The following is a 17,208-nucleotide window of genomic DNA, read 5'->3' as shown; positions in this document are numbered from 1 at the left end:
CTCTCCCAAAGCCTGTTCCTTTCTCAGTATGAAATACATGAAGAGACCCAATAGAAAGCCAGCCCTCCTCACAGCGGCTGAATGCAGCACTCTGGACAGAGACAGCAGAGGAAGATTGGCAGCTTCTATCGTTCTCCTCCTCATTACAGAAGAGATGTTTGCTCTTTACAACTGTAGCCGCAGTTTATCCGCATCCTGCAAGCCGGGTTGGAAGGCCTGTTGCAGGCTGGGTAGCAGGAAGGGTTTAGCGCAGCCACTCGGTTCAATTTTGAAAACCGGTGCATAGAGATAAAATCATTAGTTTCCGGACATCTGGAAAATGGGTTGGGTAATCCCTGCTATCTCCTACAGGAATTCTGCCTGTAATGAGCTCTCCTTGCATAGTGCATCTCTAGAACTGCGCTGGTTAGTTGCATCTATTGGGCTTCTCACGGTCTCCGAATGCTCCTGAGCAAAGGAATCTCATTGCGTAAAAGTGGATTGGAAATAGCTGTTTCTGCATAGATGGCAATCTGAAGTTATGCATCATGTGGCTGTTGTGCAGTGATGGCTGCAGGGTGCTTACCTAATGCACCATATTTGCATGAATCATAATGTGTAAATAATTATGCAATGAGCATGGAGATCACATGACAACATGGAAAGTCAGAGGCCTGAGGACACCCAGCACATGCCATTTATGGGGTAGAAATGATGGACGTTATCGTTTACTTTGTTGTATTCAGTTGTCCTGAAAGAAAGGGACTACAACTAATGTACCTCTTAATACAGTAATTTTTGGAATATTGAAAGACCTTTTGCGTTGATCTTCGCTTGTGGGATGTACGTGATAATATAGACGAATACAGATAATACAGGAAAGAGTATCACAATTTCCTTTTTCTTTCGTTTGTTTTACCCCCCAAAAAAGGAAAATACAATAGTGTAACACAATTTTGGATGGATTATGTCTGGCATTAGGTTTCTCTTTTACCTGGTATAAATACCGGATGTATGATGCTTCCTCCATATGCCTTGAAAAAGAAACAGTTTTGTTTTGAAACGCGTGATGGCTAAAGGACTGATTAAGGACTTGGTGTGACAGACTCCACAGAGTGACCAGGGACGACTGTGACCCTCTTATATAACAACTGCTCTTTTGCCGGCAAACCACTTGTAGACACTGGCGTTTGGTGAGAGTCCACCTTGTCATTTTTCATTGTAAATGTTATCTTTTTAATCATTAAAAAAACTGTATTGCACTATATCCAGATTTTGCTTCTATGGCACACTGTGAATTATCAAGTGGCTTATCTACACGGTGACGTTACCCGCTCCCTCAAAGATGCTCCATGGTCTACTTTAAGAGTAGACATATTAGAAGGGTACGAGTTCCACCATATATTATATGATAGAATCCATACAAAATTGTGTTACACTATTGTTTTTTCCTTTTTTGGGGGGGTAAAACAAACGAAAGGAAATTGTTGTCAGCGCTAAAGGGACATTGTGATAATCTTTCCTGAAGTAATGTACCTCGTACATTCCACTTTGATTTGGCCATTCAAAAATCTTTCTTCTTGTTCTTTGTAGATTTGTTGTCGTAACGAGAACCATTTTCTTGTTACATGATCCAAGTTCATCTGCGTTGTAATTGGCAGACATATAGCCTTGTGGTTTTCCCTAGATTATACTGGCACAAAGATGAATTCATGATTAACTTTATGCTTGTGCGAGAATTGGATCTAGTAGGTGAACACCAGTCCCCAGTCATCACCGGTATCATATTTTTCCGGTGATGTGTAAAGTGTGTTTTACGCCATTTTGCATTTCCCATGGTGATTGGTTTGTAGATTCTCGAACGCAGCGTTTGGGTCATTTGGGAATGATCAGATCATTGTACAGCCTGCTCTTTGGGTGTCCTTGGACACCACTGCTGGGGATGATAAAAATGGTCTTTAGTGTTCCTTATTAGTAAATTATACTTCTCATTCAAGGCTATGGATATCAGATTGTTGGAAATTACCACATAAGCCTTTCAAACTGAATGGGCAGCCACATATGTTACATTTTCCCTTTGTGTGGTGTACCAACACCAACATGCCGACTGCTACAGCTTGTCTCTTGTGTGGAAGTTCTGGTGACCAAATTATTCTGATTGGCAGCACCTGACTTTGATGACTTCCTTCACCGGTACTGTGGCAGTAACGGTGCTCTTCCTTTCTCCTACCATCCTTCTGTCTTTTTTTTTTTTAAATTTTTTATTGAATACATAATGTTAAATTTAAAATCTGGTATGGGTCATCTGTCACATGAGATGAGAGAGAGATATAGATATAGATATATATGTGTTTATATATATATATATGTGTTTATATATATATATATACCGTATTTATCGGCGTATAACACGCACAGGCGTATAACACACATCTTCATTTTAAGAGGGAAATTTCAGGAAAAAAATTTTAATTTCTAAATAAAAACTTTAATTTTATCTGTTAAATTGTTAGTTCGTTGTTGCGCCGTACACAAAACCCCACTTTACTTCACTACTTTACTTGTACCTGACGGGTACAAGTTCTCCTACCTCAGACAGCGAACTCTCGCAGTGCAGAGCGTTGCCGTGGTTACGCTCCGACGGCCGCGAGAATTAGACGTGAGGAAGGCGTGGCTTGCCGTTGCCTACTGATTGCCTCACACTCCACACGCTGCTACTGATCCACGCTGCTGTGCGGTATGTATGGAATATTACCGGTATATCGGCGGTGTATATGGTAAAAACATGGCTTCTTAACATTATATCGGCGTATAACACGCATACATCATTTGCCCCCTATTTTCAGGGGGAAAAAAGTGCGTGTTATACGCCGATAAATACGGTATGTATATATATATATATATATATATATATATATGGAATTTACATGTTTTTGGGTGAGTTGTTATGAAGGTGTCGCAAATACCCATTACTGATCTCGTCTTGTTGCCCCTGGGTGGACAATAGTGTAAGTTATTATGGATTTATTCACACAACCTCAGGAGTTTTCCAGTGGAAATAATGGGTGCCAACAGCACTTGCACCCAATGGAATTGCAGAGCTCCTGAGCTCCTGTTGGGTGCTCGTGACTTATAGGCACCCAGAAACAATTGCATTCCCCCCCCTAAAATGTTAGGATTTGGTGAAGAAGAGGTGATTCTTAATTATATCCTGACATGTTGGTTGGAAGGTGTCTCTTTCCCTCTGTGGAGTGGCCCTGAACGATCCACTATAGGCCTGTTATTATCGTCTAGCTTTCAGCGTCCCTTCTAAAGTTTGTATTTGTGGAAGAGTAGCCTCTGGACACATTTAGTCTCTGGATTGTTTGAAATCACAGAAAGATGAAGCTGCATTCTTGGTTATTTGATAGAATCTCGCAGACCTGTTTCCATCTAGCGGAACCGCAGGAAATGAACGTTGATTCCGGCTCCTCTGGAGTGTCACTGTTTCTGCAGCATCGCAACATTTGCTGAAATGTAGCTGAGCGGGAGGAATAGGAAACAGAGGAGCTCGGGAAGATCTTCTTTCCGCTTGCAGCTCACAGGATCCCACTAAATGGAAATGTTCAGAGTCACCGCTAGCATGGTTTTAAATCGATGTGTTTAGTAAAAGCCGCAGGAAGTCACGTACATTGCATTTAACTAAAGTCTTCTGATGGCGGAAAAACTCTTTAAATATCTTGTGAAATATCCTCCATAAGAGATATAGAAGATAGAAACCTAAGAGCGGCCGCCGGCTGGCATTCCGCTGTCCTATTTGTGTTCTGCTTTTTTTGTGTTGTTTTCCGAGCATCGTTTAGTGAGCATTTAATTGTTCCACCAGCCTCACTCTGCTGACCTCAGAAATGCATTTCGCTGAGCGCTGGTATAAAGACCTCTTTAAGGAAGCAATGCTTCATTTTCCTCCTTGTTGCTTAACCAATATCGATCACGCTCTTTGGTGAGATTGCCCCGGGCAGCCTCCTATATCTTGCCAGCAGAATGGCAGCTCTGTAAATTGCTTTGGATAACTGGACCCATATTCCACCCCCAGCTGTGGCCAATAATCTGGGGCACTTCAGTATTCTACAATTTCCACATTGGCCTAATTGTATAGTCGCACCTTATACTTTTTATATTTTGTTGCCTATTATAAAATAATTTAGCTGCAGCTTAACGCACTATTTGTCATCTGTATTATTAAACGTGTCTGAATTCAGAAGCTTATTCGAGGGGGAGGGGGTATAATGGTGTAAAAATCAGCGAATTGCTGCTATTACTATGTTTTATACCCCTTTCACACCAGAAATGCAGAGACAAACCCGGGAATTACATTCCCGGGACAAGCAGGGACATTCCCGGGTTGGGACCCATTCACACATGCTTTTGAAGCAGGGACAACCCGGGTCGGCACCTTTCACACAGAACCCAGGATGATCCTACGTTTCTATGAGAATAGCATTGAAAATGGCCTTTTTTAGGCTTACATTAGATAATTGATTATTAATAATTAAGACACAAAGCATTTGTAGTGTTTCAGCCTTTGTTTACTTGTATAAAACAAATTAAAAGGCATATGAAAGCATCTTCCCCTCTAACAATTAATAGCTCTCTCACCTCCTCATTTGTCCAAGACATGGCACACATTGCAGGCTTTCAGGGGTTAAAACACACTTCTGGGGTCTATGGTTCCACAGAACATGCACACTGTCTCCCTGCACGCTGTATGCTGCCTCTGGGCGTGTCTGTGAGTGTCTACCACAACAGGAAGTTGCCCTGCTAGCAAATCAGCACTAGCAGAGGCAACACGGGAAGCAGGGACATCTCCCTGCACCTTTTACACTAGCCAGTAACCCTGGAAGGACCCGGGAGCAACCCTGCTACACAGCAGGGTTGAATTGCCGGCAAATTAACCCAGGAATTTGTCCCTGGAACCTTTCACACTAGAGCTAGTCCCGAGTTGTTCCCGGACTCAACCTGGGAATTTAGGCTGGTGTGAAAGGGGTATTTGAGAAATATTGCAAAGGGCCAAATTCTCCCTTGTAAAGTGTTCTAGTGACTGCGGAATGGGATACAATAGAATTCATATAATCATACTTGTTTATAATAGAAAATAAAAATCTGTATCGAGAGAACTGGTAAAGCAGAGGAGGCCGTGCCATTGGCACTTCGTCATAATGACTTGTTTGGGACCAGGCTATAAAACAGTTGTGCAGCTTTCTGCTGCTAATTACTAGTTAAAGTAGATCAAATAGCAGCTGGTGGGGTCTCTACAATTCTGCAACAGCTATTGATGTCTGGATGTTCCTACCATACTTGTGGAAGCATCAGCTAATGATGTCTGGGCAGGATTGCCATTCTTGTAGTACAGCAGCAGCTAATGATGTCTGGGCAGATCTTGCCGTGCTTCTGTTCAGGCTAGTGATGTCTAGGCAAGGCAATCCATACTTTTGGTAGCATCAGCTAATGATGTCTGGCCAGGGCTCAGCATTCTTCTGGTAACAGTAGCTTATGATATTATTTATGGTACTCTTTACCTAGAAGGGCGCCCGTCGCGGGCATCGCGGGTACATTTATGTATGGCCGCGACGCGATGCCCGCGATTTCCCATTGAAACCAATGTTAAACATGGAAATCGTGTCGGTCGCGTCGCGGCCGGCCATAAATGTACCCGCGATGCCCGCGACGCGATGCTCACGATTTCCCATAGGAATCAATGTTAAAAGGCGCGATGGACCCGATTTTACTGTTAAATGGCTCAATCCACCCGATTTGGCCATAGGAATCAATGTTAAATGGGCCACAGAGCCCATTAACCCTTAAATGTCCCCCCAAATTTTTAACGCCACCCCACGATCCACGATCCACGAGCCCGCGAGGGGCGGCGGTACGCGTCCTCCGACCTTTTCATGCCCTACTATCCACTAGGGCGTGGTGTGAGAATATAATAGTGTGGCGAGCGCAGCGAGCCACCGAGCCCGAAGCGTGGCGAGCGCAGCGAGCCCCGCGAGGGGACGCGGATACCTTCACAGTTATGCGCGTCCCCTCGCGGGCTTCACAGGTGTCCGTGGCGAGGCGGACACCTGTGAAGCCCGCGAGGGGACGCGTCTACCTGTGAAGGTATCCGCGTCCCCTCGCGGGGCTCGCTGCGCTCGCCACGCTTCGGGCTCGGTGGCTCGCTGCGCTCGCCACACTATTATATTCTCACACCACGCCCTAGTGGATAGTAGGGCATGAAAAGGTCGGAGGACGCGTACCGCCGCCTCTCGCGGGCTCGCTGCGCTCGCCACGCTTCGGGTTGGCGTGGATCGTGGGGTGGCGTTAAAAATTTGGGGGGACATTTAAGGGTTAATTTGGCCTATTTGGCCCCAAATCGGGTCCATTGAGGCATTTAACAGTAAAATCGCGGTCAATCTGCCGTTTTAACATTGTTCCCTATGGGAAAATCGCGGTGATCGCGGGCATCGCGGCCATCCCGATTTACCCGCGATGACCGCGATTTTTACCCCCGACGACCGCGATTTCAATCGCTGGCGCCCTTCTAGGTAAAGAGTACCTTATTTATTAACAATTTCTTATATAGCGTAGCAATATCCAGTTAGAAGTAGTGATAAAACAAACTGGGTAGCTACATACACTGTAAGAAGGGCACTCCTGGCTGTACTTTTGGTAGCAGGGCAGGCATGTCTTGACTGATGGTGGCAGCTAGTGATGTCTGTGCAGGACTTTCATGGCTTCATTTAGCAACAGCTAGTGATGTCTGGGCAGGTACAGTATGCTTTGGTTTCAGCAGCTGGTGATGTCTGGCCATGGCTTGCCATGCTTCTTGTAGCAACAGCAAGTTTACCCTTGCCACCCCAGGCAAGCTGAAATGAGTCTGCTGGCATTAACAATTCAATATCGCCAGTGGGTGGGAAGCACATGGGTCAAAAAAATGAGTCTCCTGGGGCTTCTTATTGGGCACACACAAAAAAGAATCCCTGAGAACTGTCAGTTTATGGAGCTAATTTGGTAGCTGCGGGGGGCAGGGTTGGATATGTATCTAGTTCAAATATTATTGAAGAAAAAGTTATTTTTACCTACAGTTTTGCCATCTAAAATACACTGGATCCTATTTACATAAGAAGTCAGGGATACTACAAGTTATTGTACCCTACATCAGGTTGTTAGGGGTCCTCTGATTCTCATCCCCCATAGGAAGCCCTCCATAGGCTTACAATACACAGGGGCAGTGCAGGTATGTTTACTGCTACTAAATATGCCATAGTCTCGTCCAGTGTACATATTGGTGCATTCATCCTGTCCTCATGCCTGCAGCTTACTGATTACTGGGACAGAGCAAGGAGAAATTATGTACCTGGTGCTTCTCCAACACTGCTACTCTGACATCAGAGGCTGAAGAGTCAGCAAGCCTGCCCCTATCCTACCAGAACCATCAGGAGAGGTCTTTATAGAAGAGTTGCTGATTTTACAAGGCTGCGCCCGTAGGCTCCTGCCCTTACGTAAGATGCACCGTAGGCTTCTGCCGCTCTGTTAATGTTTGTGATCAATGCAGGTATCTGTCCCGGGGAAGTGTCCCTGTATACACAATGATCCCTGGTTCTCTACCTTCCCTAACAGCCCTCAGTACTCGCATACGGTGAGCTCCTTCATGCAGGAGACCCCCTGATAATGTGCCACAGTCTCTGCTGGCTGTGAGAACATTCACACTCCTAATAGTGATAATTGCTGCTCATTACAATCACAGACCCTTTACTTCCACACCACATTAGAGTGAAGTAAATTTTTTAGAGAGGAGATAAAGTGAAAGTCCTCTGTTGCTGACCAGCGATGTGTGTGCTGCACGTGCTCTGTCCAGTCCCGTATTGTAGGGTCACTATATGACCGTAACACCTAGTTGGCTATAACCAATATGACAGAGGTATGTGTGCGGGTGAAGTTAATGCTATATACATAGCTCTGCCATCTGCTACCTATGTCTAATAACCTGACATTATAAAAGGGCAGTGAATGGTGGACTGATTACACCTTGAGCGCTCGGATATCACTACTGTACAATTATAGTATTCATTCTAGCACCCGCTATCTTTGAAAACCCATGCAGTTCCTCTTCCCTGCCTGGGGTGTCGCTGTCTGCTGTGGTGTTTCTCGCACAGGTCTGGTTTGCATATCAGTGCTGATATACAGACTACACTGTGCTAAAAGCACCACAGCAGACAGCGACACCCCAGGCAGGGATGAGGAACTGCATGGGTTTTCAAAGATAGCGGGTGCTAGAATGAACACTAATATTTTCCAACCTATCTGATTAGATCTTATAGAAAAGACAGTTTTTGGCTACACAAGATGATAAGCGAAAATCACAGGTATGTGAAAATGTGCTAATGCCTCAGCCGCTGTTGTGTGTGTGTGTGTGTGTGTGTGTGTGTATGTATAGAGTTGCCCACTACCGCTTATGTCAGATCTGCCACTTGTGCACAAAAGTCACACCTTTAAGTTCTAAGCAACCATTTGGCGTCTCTGAATGTCCATCTCAACTAAGACGCCCGGGGAAAGTCCATCTGTGTACAAATACATAGTGGCAGACTAGGACACGCCCAGAAAACATTAGCAACATGCCAACCATTATCTCCCCCCAAATGGCCACTACTTGCCACCCACAAATACAAATAAATGCTCACCAAAAAACATATAAAACTATCTGCTTTTTCACGTGTGGACCTTTTTCCATTTTGACCTTTTGCCGACCTTGTGCATGTTGACCCAGACATTGGCTCAGAGCTATACCCATCCCACTCTTTTCCTGTAAAACTCCCTGTATGTTCTACGCAGGTGATTGTCAGTCTGACCACAGTAAATGGGTTCTCAGTCCCACAGCTGAAGTATAATGTTGGATATAAAAGGACCTCTTAATTCTGCTGTTCCCGTAGGAGGTTTTAGTGAATGCACCACTGACCCTGTACAGGGAATGAGTAAGGAATGTACATTATTAATGAGCCTATCGGATTACTTGTAAGTGGCAGCTGAATTGTTCGTGTTGTGGTTGCAGTCATTAGTATGACGTTTCACTTGCTTTCTCTTCATTACTTGAAGTAGAGCCCATTCCAGCTACAGAGCTCTGCTCTTACAGTAATTACTCTACATTCAGGTGCTGTATTATCACCTTAACATCAGATTAGCCTCTTCTGACTGCTCAGGGAACTCTGGGATTAAAGGCCCCCATACATTAGGCCGACTTGTCCTTAGGACAAGTCGGACCCAATTCTCCTGTGAGCTCCCCGGGAGGCTCACATACAATTTGGCACTTGATGAGCCAGTTTTTACATGTGATAAATCGCTTGCATACTTCTGCATCTTGCGGACGTAGAAGAGCGCCTGGCCGTTCTTCTGCATCTTGCTGACGTATAGAAGCGCGCCTGGACGTACTTCTGCAGCTTGCTGAGGTATAGAAGCGCGCCTGGCCGTACTTCTGCATCTTGCGGACGTAGAAGCGCGCCTGCCTGTACTTCTGCATCTTGCTGAGGAATAGAAGCGCGCCTGCCTGTACTTCTGCATCTTGCTGAGGAATAGAAGCGCGCCTGGATGTACTTCTGCATCTTGCTGAGGAATAGAAGCGCGCCTGGACGTACTTCTGCAGCTTGCTGAGGTATAGAAGCGCGCCTGGCCGTACTTCTGCATCTTGCTGACGTAGAAGCGCGCATGGCCATACTTCTGAAGGCTGTTATTACACCCGTGTGTTCCTCTCTTAAGGCATTACTTTGTCTTCATGTTCCTTCTTTGCAATATCTTGTCTAGCTTGTAATCTCCTGACAGATAAGTGGTCGGATAATATAAATCGCAGCGTGTTATTATCTCTACACAAACGGCCTTTACATGAAAGTTCGGTACTCTTTACCTAGAACGGCGCCCGCGATCAGAATCGCGGGCGTCGGGGGTAAAAAATCACGGTCATCGCGGGTAAATCGCGGGTACATCAAAAACGGGTACCCGCGATTACCGCGATTTTCCCATAGGGAACAATGTTAAAAAGCCTGATTGACCGCGATTTTACTGTAAAATGCCTCAATGCCCGCGATTTTCCCATAGGAATCAATGTTAAATGGGCTACAGAGCCCAAATAGCCCCAATTAACCCTTAAATGTCCCCCCAATTTTTGTACGCCACCCCACGATCCACGCCAACCCGAAGCGTGGCGAGCGCAGCGAGCCCGCGAGGGGCGGCGGTACGCGTCCTCCGACCTTTTCATGCCCTACTATCCACGTCGGCGTGGAGTTGAGAATAGAATAGTGTGGCGAGCGCAGCGAGCCACCGAGCCCGAAGCGTGGCGAGCGCAGCGAGCCCCGCGAGGGGACGCGGATACCTTCACAGGTAAACGCGTCCCTTCGCGGGCTTCACAGGTGTCCGCGTCGCCACGGACACCTGTGAAGTCCGCGAGGGGACGCGTATAACTGTGAAGGTATCCGCGTCCCCTCGCGGGGCTCGCTGCGCTCGCCACGCTTCGGGCTCGGTGGCTCGCTGCGCTCGCCACACTATTCTATTCTCCACTCCACGCCGACGTGGATAGTAGGGCATGAAAAGGTCGGAGGACGCGTACCGCCGCCCCTCGCGGGCTCGCTGCGCTCGCCACGCTTCGGGTTGGCGTGGATCGTGGGGTGGCGTACAAAAATTGGGGGGACATTTAAGGGTTAATTGGGGCTATTTGGGCTCTGTAGCCAATTTAACATTGATTCCTATGGGAAAATCGCGGGCATTGAGGCATTGAATGCAAAATCGCGGTCAATTAGGCTTTTTAACATTGTTCCCTATGGGAAAATCGCGGTGATCGCGGGCATCGCGTCGCGGCCGTTTATGTGCTGCCCGCAATGTCGCGATCACCGCGATGGGCGCCGTTCTAGGTAAAGAGTACCGAAAGTTCCAGCTGCAAGAAAATATATTGTATATCACTTAAATGACTAGACCTTAGGGTACATTAACCAAGTGTTTGCTGATCAACATACAGTATGCTTTCTGACCCTCCATCCGGTACCAGACACTCAGTGCATGTAGCTATTTATGGATGCTTACCCACTGTAAACCATGCTGCCATTGGGTTGATATTAAAACTTTCCACCGTCCATGTGCTTCCAGCTTACAGGCTTCTTAGTAAGGAGCACATACATATCAGGCTCTCCCTTCAACTATGGAGGGATCGGGGAAATGCCGCGTCACGACGGAGGTCGTGACGCGGCAACGCAGTGACGCGGCTGGTCCGGGATCCAGGCTGAGAGTGCAGCGCGAAATTGTTTGAGAGCTGTCTTGCGGTGATATACCTGTAATATGCGCTTATGTGTTATATATCTTATAACACCTGTACTTGTGTAAGTTTTTAATCGCTTCAGTAAAGTTTCTACTTTTAAACTTTAAATACTACACTATGGTGCGCCTCCTTTTTTCTTTCTCTCTATATATATATATATATATATATATATATATATATATATATATATATATATATATATATATATATATATATATATATATATAATTTTATTTTAAAGTACTGCTCATAAGTTTACATACCCTAGCAAAAATTTTGATTTTCTGCCCATTTCTCAGAGAATATGGGCAGGTTTTCAATGTGGCTCCAGAAGCAGCGAGATTCGCGGCTAAATACAGCGAGTTTTCTGCAGCGGGTCTCGCTGTTTTGGGGAATTTTCGCCGTCCTGTGACAGCGAGGATTTCCCCAGAACATTGAATAGAGCGAGCGGCCGGCGCGGGGGTTAAACAGCGAGGATCGCTGGTTTTCTGCCATCCTCGCTGTTTAACCCCCCCTCGCCGGCCGCATTGAATACCTGCCAAAGTTGGGTGAAGCCATTTATTGTCATACAACTGTGTTTACACATTTTAAATCATAATGACAACAGAAACTACCCAAATTACCCTGATCAAAAGTTTACATACCCTAGTTCTTAATACTGTGTATTGCTACCTTTAACATCAATGACAGCTTGAAGTATTTTGTGGTAGTTGTGGATGAGGCTCTTTATTTTCTCAGATGGTAAAGCTGCCCATTCTTCTTGGCGAAAAGCCTCCAGTTCCTGTAAATTCTTGGGCTGCCTTGCATGAACTGCACATTTGAGATCTCCCCAGAGTGGCTCAATGATATTGAGGTCAGGAGACTGAGACGGCCACTCCAGAACCTTAACTTTATTTTGCTGTAGCCAATGACAGGTCAACGTGGCCGTGTTTTGGATCATTGTCATGTTGGAACATTCAAGTATGTCCGATGCGCAGCTTCCTCCTGCTGTTTGGAGTATTGTTAGTGGGATGCTTCGAAAATGCAGCCCATTTTTGTGCATCTTGAAACAACCACACCACTTTTTATTTCATCTGAATTTATTTGTGGATTTTTCTTTGCATCCCGAACAATTTTCCTGGCACTTGTGGCTGAAATTTTTGTTGGTCTACCTCAGGAGTGGGGCCATTTGGAAAATTTGAAAACCCGTCGGGGGCCATATAAAAATTATCAACTTAAAAATACATGTGGCCATTATACACAGGGCAGCGGCATATACATGTGGGCATTATACACACGGGCAGCAGCATATACATGTGGGCATTATACACACGGGCAGCAGCATATACATGTGGGCATTATACACACGGGCAGCAGCATATACATGTGGGCATTATACACACGGGCAGCAGCATATACATGTGGGCATTATACACACGGGCAGCGACATATACATGTGGGCATTATACACACGGGCAGCAGCATATATATGTGGGCATTATACACACGGGCAAAAGCATATACATGTGGGCATTATACACACGGGCAGCAGCATATACATGTGGGCATTATACACACGGGCAGCAGTATATAAATGTGGGCATTATACACACGGGCAGCGACATATACATGTGGGCATTATACACACGGGCAGCGACATATACATGTGGGCATTATACACACGGGCAGAGGTATATACATGTGGGCATTATACACACGGGCAGAGGTATATAAATGTGGGCATTATACACACGGGCAGCGACATATAAATGTGGGCATTATACACACGGGCAGCGACATATACCTGTGGGCATTCTACACACGGGCAGCAGTATATAAATGTGGGCATTATACACACGGGCAGCGACATATACATGTGGGCAGAGACACCAGGGCTGGCTAATTAATGTCCAGCATTGTGAGGGTGAAATGGATGACTTACAGATCCAGGGGTTGTCATTTATTCATAAAGTGACAGTGTGGAGGAAGGGGGGGGTCACCCCCAAACAGGTTAATGTAATTATGTCTGATTATGATAATCAGACATAATCACATAAACCTGTTTGGGGGTGAATCCAGGGGTAAATGACAACCCCTGGATCTGTCAGTCACTGGGGAAGGGAGGGTGAGAGGAGCGGTATTTACCTTTTCAAGTTTATACTGATTTAGCTGTGGCAGCACAGCTTGATGGCTGCTGCTGCTGCGGCCGCTGTACAGTCTGACAGACTTTGAACTCTGATGCTCCCGCCCGCGAATCCCAAACCTCATGAGTCCCCCTCCCTACAGCCCGCATCACGCCCGCCAATCACTGCTGGCGCATCACTTCCACAGCCACTGTGATTGGCGGGCGCGTCCTCCTCACGTCTCCCCGGCGGGAGCAGCAGCAGCCGTCCAGATTATCCGTGCAGGCGGCTGGTATGTGATATAGGCGGGCGGCTGATAAATTAGTGCGGGTGGCTGTACTTTACAGTAATATAGACGGGCGGGCCGGACATACTGGATGCGGGGGCCGTATCTGGCCAGCGGGCCGGAGGTTCCCCACCCCTGGTCTACCTGAACGTGATTTGGTTTCCACAGAATCCCTCATTTTCCACTTCTTAATTAGAGTTTGAACACTGCTGATTGGCATTCTCAATTGCATGGATATCTTTTTATATCCCTTTCCTGTTTTATACAGTTTAATGACCTTTTCCGGCAGATCCTTTGACCATTCTTTTGCTTTCCCCATGACTCAGAATCAGACATGTCAGAGCAGCACTGGATGAAAGATGCAAGGGTCTTTTAGGAGACCAGAAACTCACTAACCTTTTATACACACACACTGATTACAAGCAAACAGATCACAGGGGAGGATTACCTTTAGCAGCCATTCAAACATGTTTGTGTCAACTTGTGTGCATGTTTTCATGCCAAAATCTCCAGGGTATGTTTACTAACCCTGAAACGTCGGAATATCTTGTACTTTGTCACTAAAGCTTATTCAAATGTTCATGGAGTGCCACTGTTTTTGTCCATATCGTACATCCATCCATCCATCCATCGATCCTGCAGGGGCAGCCTGGGACTACAATAAACATGACAAGGGTGCTCTGAATTGACCAGTCCATTATGCAGTTGACATCTGTTCTGGAAAAACAGGTCCTGGCTATCTGTATAACACCTCTGCTAGATATCTGCCCTATGCTCCTAGTGTATTTGTATATGGTTTTCAATTGTAAATAGCTGAAAAGTGCATTAACGTCCTTTTCAAATCTGTTCCAAGACTTGCACATGAAATAATTCACTACAACTGTGGATCTTTTAAATGGAGTAAAGAACACACCTGTGCACCTGCTGTGTGAGCTGGAAAACGTGATCTGTATGGGGTCCTGAGGACTGCATTTGAGAACCTATGAGATGGAGGTATTTCATTGTGAAGGGTTGGCTGCTCATCCTTTAGACGAGCCGCTGCTATTAGGATCCGAGTTTGCGTTTAAAAGAAAATAAGGTGAAAATAATTATTCCACTATTTTGTGAGGTCATCACCAGCCGCCTACAGAAGAATAACATCTTCCCAGTATTTATTCAGCGCTATGAAAGATTGGAGACCTTTGCATACACACATTACTTTCCATGCTGGAGTGAATGGTATTTACCCCCCCCCCCCCCCTTTTTTTAGATAGACTATGTGAGCAAGTGACATTGGTTTGCTTTCTTGTCCACAATGTCCCACTGTCTATTTCACAGGAACTCATGCTGCGCCTAAGAGCTGGTTTATTCAGGGCCCTATTCTCTCCCTGGAACCTCCCTTGACCCCAGCAATCCCAGCATTTAAGGCCTGGTGAAGGAATGGACTACAGCCCACAATGATAGTATTGATAATTAATTATGTTGCACAGCCAGACTTTGTGCAAGGTTGGATAATGGTCCATTGACAATCTTGTGCCTGCTTATACCAGCCTGGAAACACATTTGCATATTTAGACAATGGCCGGCGACCTAATTGGTTAAGCTTTTATTTTCCAAAGCGAGGAATCTCATGGAGCAGAGACCAGCACTAGCTCCCAACAAGCCAAACCTAAAATCACACCCATCTTTTCCGGCATCATAGCTGGTAAACGTGGAATCCTGGTGGAACGTCACAGGTGAGCATGCGTGAGTTTACCTGACATACCATGTTTAACAGTTGCGTTAATGGCTTTTCAAAATATGTTACAAGGTGGGGGTACCGTCTCCTCGTGCTCATGGAACTGTGCAGATGATCAGACATATTCGTAGCCATCACATGAAGACTGTAGGAAGTATCAGTGGGTGAAGCTACCACCTGTATGTCTGACAATATTTCTCTTAGCTGTTTTACTATAGATCTACTAGATTTACTATAGATTTACATTTATTTCTTGTCTATTCCAGAATACCATTGTCCAAGATACTGGCAATGCTGGTAAGACCAACTTACACAGGTGCTATAATATAAAAACTATTCCTTTTATGTGACAGAACATTACAACATTGATATTTACTATGTAGCTGAGTGCACAGTATATATGTGTTATCAGCTGGTGGTGATAAAAGGAGTGGCTCTGTACTTATGTATCAAAAGGTCTAAAGCAGGCATGTCCAAACTATGGCCCTCCAGCTGTTGTGATACTACATCATGCCTTACCACGGTTTTGCTATTAGGGAATGCTACAATGTTGGCAAGGCATGCTGGGATGTGTAGTTTTACAACAGTTGGAGGGCCACAGTTTGGACATTAAGAGCATGTGTACGGACAGTGTGTGGGAATATGTAGGTAATGCCAGGGGTTAAAGTGAGGGGTATGGGGTGGAACTGAGTTCCATCTCTTCCACACCCCTGAACAGTAATTCCAACAGAGAAGCCTGTCCCATCGGCTTCTTCTGGAACGGTGTATGTGATGTCATGCTATCATTGCCTGTGAGGTGAAGAAAAGCCACTAAGAGAAGCAAGCTCTGTGCTTGCTGAAGACATGGTGAGAGAGGGCTGGAGGGACTCAGAGTTGGGGAAGCTGCTGGAGGGACACAGGGCATGGAGCTACTGAGGGACATGGACAGTGAGCTTCTGGAGTGACAGAGATGGCACAATTGTGAACATTATGTGTATAAGGGGGCACTACTGTGTGATTTTAATATGAATTAAGGGCACTACATGCGGTATAATGTGTATATGATTGTGCTACTGTGGTGTCATTTTAATTGTGTGACCAGAACTCTTGTGGGACCGTTATGGGAGGTAGGGGACAAATTCCCTAATGAGGAGGGGGAGTCAGTGTTAGGGGTAAAGAGATCCACCACCTCTACAGGACCATCTAACCATTAATCTGACTTATCTGCTCTGATAAAGCTTTACATGATTTTAATAGTTTGGGGAAGCATTATGGCACAGTGGATAACATTACGTAATCGCTGCACTGGAGTGATGGGTTGACGCCACCCAGTTCCTATCTGTGTGGAGCTTGTATGTGTTGGCGGAAGATTCCTCCAGGAGCTCACTGGTTATATCGCATGATGACTAGTTATCGCAAAGATCAATTCTGCATTTTACTTTTTTTTTTTTTTTTTTTTTAGAAAAGATAGTGGGCTTCCTGAGATCTTTTAACATAGAATTTAATGGCACATGGCCTATCCAGTCTGCCCATGCACACGCTTGCGCACAGTAGGGTTTTAGTTTTTTTGGGAGCCAATTAACCTGGTTTTGGGATATAGGAGGAATCTGGAGTACCTGGAGCAAACCAACACAATGGGAGAATATACTAACTACACACAGTTATGGCCATGGTGGAAATCAAACCCATGACCTCAGTGCTGTCACGCAGTAATGCGAACTGTCCCTATTAATCTGACATCCAAATATATTTTCAAGTCGGTGTCAGGGTTTTAATTGTGACTGAAATTGCACATCATGCAAATTAGGTGGGTGGAGCATTTAATGATCCT

General features: G+C 45.5%; 1 protein-coding gene across 5 annotated transcripts in view; it reads left to right on the top strand.

The window, feature by feature from the left end:
* Positions 1-17,208, top strand: part of ARHGAP32 (Rho GTPase activating protein 32) — a 197,896-nt gene that overhangs the window by 11,196 nt on the left and 169,492 nt on the right. Inside the window, exon 1 of one of the 5 annotated variants that reach the window (XM_083162858.1) lies at positions 937-1,172. The exons of 3 other annotated variants lie outside the window; for them this stretch is intronic. The gene's annotated coding sequence lies outside the window, so the exon portion shown is untranslated. Of the gene's footprint in view, positions 1-936; positions 1,173-15,677; positions 15,696-17,208 lie in introns of those variants that run through there. One more of the 5 variants, XM_083162857.1, reaches the window with a different exon arrangement.

The sequence above is a fragment of the Crinia signifera genome, chromosome 19, assembly GCF_055691185.1.
Source record: "Crinia signifera chromosome 19, ASM5569118v1, whole genome shotgun sequence".
Taxonomy (NCBI): Eukaryota; Metazoa; Chordata; class Amphibia; order Anura; family Myobatrachidae; genus Crinia; species Crinia signifera.
The sequence above is the reverse complement of the archived record's forward strand: the minus strand, read 5'-3'. Positions and strand labels throughout refer to the sequence as shown.